General features: G+C 41.9%; 1 pseudogene; it reads right to left on the bottom strand.

The window, feature by feature from the left end:
* Nucleotides 1-1,332: 1,332 nt before the first annotated feature.
* LOC103091579 (DNA primase large subunit pseudogene) lies at nt 1,333-2,846 on the bottom strand (annotated as a pseudogene).
* Between the last annotated feature and the right edge of the window lie 1,956 nt (nt 2,847-4,802).

Consider the following 4,802-nt stretch of genomic DNA (forward strand, 5'->3'; position numbering starts at 1 on the left):
TGTCTCCAAGAAGACCGAATCCAATTTTCATTCTTTAATGACAGGCTCAATGCCCTTAGTGATTTTGTTTAAAAAAGCCACCTCAGACACCGTTTCCATTTCCCTCCTTAAGAAAGCAATGGTCAAGAAGAACTCTCTTCTACCTTTTTGTTAAAGAAGCAAAGGGTAACATTCTCTCTTAATTCATTGCTATTTTCAGCTAACTTTAATTTACAAAAACAAAGAAACATAGGCAGGTGCTACTAAGGTTTAACAGAAAGAACAGCCAAGATATAAATATAATTGAAACCACTTTAGTTTTTCCAAGAGCTGTTTTTGCCTTTGTTTTTTTTTTTTTCTAGAAAAGACAATATAACAAATTTGGAGAAATGTAAAGTTAATAACAATCTATCACCTTAACCCAAAGATTTTCCCTGCTTAATATTGCCATTTTATACAGTCAGCACGAGGTATTGTTGAGCATTACCTATGTATTAACTCATTTAATTATCAAGTCAGGCCCTATTATTATCATTTTATAGATGGGGAAACTGAGGCACCCAGCAAAGTTAAGGGATTGACCACAGGTCACACATCTATGAAGTGGAAGGGCAGTGTTTGCACCAAGCATCCTGGCCACCCACAGACATAACGATGAGCACTACTGACTGTCAAATATTTCCATAGCTCCATGTTTATGGTACACATGATTTTATATTCTTCCATACTCACTGAACTTCCTCTAATAAACAATTCCATGGTTTGTCGTAGTTTAGTCCTCTCGACTATCATGGTAATGGCTGTATAACAGTGGTACCCATATAGAGAATAAAGTGGTGCTAAGCGTGAGCATATAAAACACTTTAAAAATATGTCTGAATAAAATCAGTAGAATTAGTAGCATCATAGTACATTCCCAATTTTGCTCTTTTCATAATGACTTTTTTTTTCTTTTACATTTTGATATTTATTAACAAAAATGGTCCAGAAAAGTCCTGGGTCAACATTACAGTGATAAGCATTAAAATAAAAGCTGCTCTTAGTTGTACTGTTTCTAGGGGACAGTAACCAGTCCAGAAAGCTGTTTTATCTCCTAAAATGGGACTTAAATTACACCATTCAAGCGTTAGATTTCAAAAGAAATTCTTCCTGTTCTCTTTTGTCAAAGCAAAATATACCGGAGGTCTTTGTTTTTACCTGCAAGGCTGCCTTCCCGAGAAGCTCATGCATATGTGGATGGATGAAGGGGGGTCGGGTGGAGGGAGAAGGCAGGCAAAAAAGAAAAAGATAAAATCGTAAAGTAGGAAATAAAAGCTAGTGAAGAAGACGGGTTACCAACTGCCCAGGGATTGTTCACTGAAGTAACTCCTCTAGTCCCTCCAGATCCATTTCCAGAGAGGAGCTGAGTGAGGCCAGAGCAGATGACGCATCCTTGCTTCTCTGGACACTCAGTTTGGGTTGGGGCGTTTCTGGTTAGACGGATTCCTTCTTGATGTCTTTACCTCCACTGAGGATCCGCTGGCTCTCAAAAAAGAACTGGTTTGGGTGACTCAAAGAAAAGCCACAATCATCTACATTATGTGTCATCTTGAAGAACTTCTGACAGGCTACCTGGTAATGTGTCCCTTTTACTAAATCCAAAATCTGGTTGATCCCTGAGGGAGGAATCTTGTACGCTTGCATCTTCTGCCTCAGCAGTTCAGGATCACTGTGCCAAAAAGGGCACCCATGATAACCCCCTTGGCTTGGTGGATTGGTTAGGATAATCTTCAGGCAACTGTAAAGTGTGTAGTCTGTCCTCTTGCCTTCCTTTACAAACTATGACAGATATTGTAAGAGTAGCCTTTATCAAATTTATCTGGATCCATCTTTCCTCTGATAAATGTCTGCTTCCAGAACTGCCACGCCTGTTCCAAGGTTAGGCCAATGTCCTTCAGGAAGAGGCCGTACTGCATGAGGCCCCCATGACGAAGATGGTGATTTTCCCGCAGGGCTTTAGGTAGCTGATCTATGCAAGGTGGGAAGGATTTGGCAGAAAGCGAATCGATCTGATCTAAAGAAACCTTCCCAACATTTGCCTGTGTACTGTAGTCTTGACCAGTGTACGAATGACTGAGGTGGCTGAGCAGAGGCTGGAGTCTCTTACCTGGCTGCACAGCAGGCAAGGACCTGGCTGTTAAAGCCAAAACCTTGGACAGTTTGGTTTTAAATTCATTCAGGATGATCGCCACAATGTCCTTGAGTTGTACATAAGCAAAGCCATTTTCCAAATAGACTTTCCTTCCTTGGAACAAATCCAGAGCATCAGCAAAAGGGCTCTCATAAACTGACTCCAACTGAACCCCACCTAAACTGTGTGATGAAGCCACAATATTCTGTTCTCGGAGAGTCTTCTCTTCATCACTTATAGCCTCAAACTGCAAATGGCTATCCTTTAAGAAACTCTGAATTTTGTCCTTGGGTAAAATACTAAATTGAAATAGAAGGAGATTCATTTCTTGTTGAAGGAACCAGCGCCTAAGCTCTTCAGACTGGCAGTAAGCAAGGTGTAAAATAAAGTGAGAAATGTGGTCTCTTCTTCGGGGTCCATATTCATCTTCCAAGTTTTCTCTGTAGGAAAACTTAAGCTTCCAAAGCTCAGCCTCCAGCTTTCTCTCGTACTGCTCGGTTCCTTTCACATAGCTCACACCAAGACTCTTAACTGCTTTCAGCAGTTTAACTCTATTGATAGCCAAGTTTTCAAATTCTATCAAAGATATGTTTCCAGAAGGCGGCTGCAAGTAAAACAGAAGGCTATGTGGGTAGCAAGCATTCCTCTGGTCAACTGCCAACCTCAGTTTCCTCCGATTTCCTCCAAGAAACTGCATCTTGTTACGTCCAGCCACACCAGACGTGAAAGCAGACAAACCCCGGCAAGCATTTTCCCCGGGGAGTGGGGGGGCGGGAGAGTTCGTACAGGACCCCATATTGACTTTTCAAAGGCTCTACCAAATTAGCATGGTCCTAATGAAGAAGGGGTGAATTAGTTTCACAGTAACCAGCCTTGGAAGGCCCACATGTTATGTTTGCATCCTGAGTGGATATAAACTATCACTGCCAGTTGCTTCCATTTGCATGTTTCCAATCATTAACTGATTTACTCTGGGGACACTGGGCCTTTGTAGCCCTCCCAAGTGTGTTTTTCCCCCTACCATCCCTTCTCCCGCTGGACGTGTAAGTGGGGAGTCCTCCTTGCTCCTAACTCCATATGGCTTCCCTCCTACCTAAAATCTCCAATGTAAATCTCACCTCACAACATTTTATAACCAATGCACCTTCATTTTCACCATGGTCTACAGACTCCTGGTATCATTCCTCCTATTTCCCCACAAATACCTTCTGCATCAGTCCATTTTTCCAGTACTACCCTTGCTCCAATTCTTGGCTATTTAAAGCAATACTTCAATGCTGCTCTGGTGCCTGGTCCCACCAGCTCCTTGAATTCACAGTGACCTTCTTTCCAACCTCGGCGACTTGCTCACACACTCATCAATGACTATAAACAACTTTCCATAAATGGAATTGCTCTCTCTTCCCAACTGTATGGAGTTTCTACCCATAACTACTTCAGGGGCCGTTTTTCTGAAGAAAATAATAATAATAATACTCTAAATAGGACTTAAAGTATCATTAGAGTAGTATTTTTCCCCAGACATGGAAGTGGCAGTAGTAGCTCTCTGACGACGAGGGCTTACTTTTAGGGTACCCGCCCCATGTGCTTGGTGAAAGATGTGATTCAGTCACCACTGCCATCCACAGGCTCCAAACGCTGAGGCCAGAAAATGCCACTGGAGGCTTTTATTAGTGTGAAATGACCATGTGATCACCTGCCTCTTTGACATGAGCCTCAAGGCAAAAAGTCTAACAGCCCTCTGCCATCCCATAAAAATCATCCTTAACTGCCTTTCCTTCAATGATGTCCCGAGGGGGTTCTGTGGTCCCTCCCTCCCTTTATTTCTCCTTATCTTTCTTCCTTCCTTCCCTCCCTCCACTTTCTCCTTCCAAATTTATCAGGCTTATTACGTTTGAGACCAGTAGTCTCCAAACTACTTTTTACATCCATATTATTATGAATAAAAATATCTTAGAGCAGCAAACTCAATATTTATACATTTATGTGTTTAAAACATGAGCATTTATAAAACTATACGAACAGGTGCATTATAAAACACACATATAAAACACACAGAAACTTGACATCAAAACAGAGATATGTTCTAATATTTTCTTCGAGTATTTCCAATAGACAGTCAAGCATTCCCCTGCAACTCACTTCTCTGAAGATACATTTTCTAGATTACACAGGTCCTGTCTTCACTGAGTCTAAAGGTTTCTTTGGAGAGAGAGAGGAAATTAAATAAGCAGTTACAAGAAGATGTGGACAGGAGTGTTAGGGGTTGAGGTAAGTATACCCACCACAACTGTCCAGATCAGCACCCCACTGTTAAGAGATAATTGCTTATGGAAACTCTGACAAGCCGTTTCAGCTACATCCCCTTCCTCTTCAAACCATATGATTATAGTCTAAGATACAGCTTTTCCAGGTTAGCAATGGACCCTTTTGGTTTCACCAGTGTTGTACAGTGACAAGAGCAAACCTTTGCCTAGTGGAGGGTCCCTCCATATGGACCACTCCAAGGATCAGGCAGGTCACGGGATCCACTGAGGTTCACAGGGCTTGCTTGTCTGTGAAGCATCTGCCTTTGTGACTGAGGCTCAATCAATATTACTGACTGTCTGAGTTGGGTGCCTCAATTGTCTCTGGTTGCTCCTGTAGATATTTT

This window comes from Lipotes vexillifer, unplaced genomic scaffold (assembly GCF_000442215.2).
Source record: "Lipotes vexillifer unplaced genomic scaffold, Lipotes_vexillifer_v1.1 scaffold351, whole genome shotgun sequence".
In the NCBI taxonomy this organism is placed as follows: Eukaryota; Metazoa; Chordata; class Mammalia; order Artiodactyla; family Lipotidae; genus Lipotes; species Lipotes vexillifer.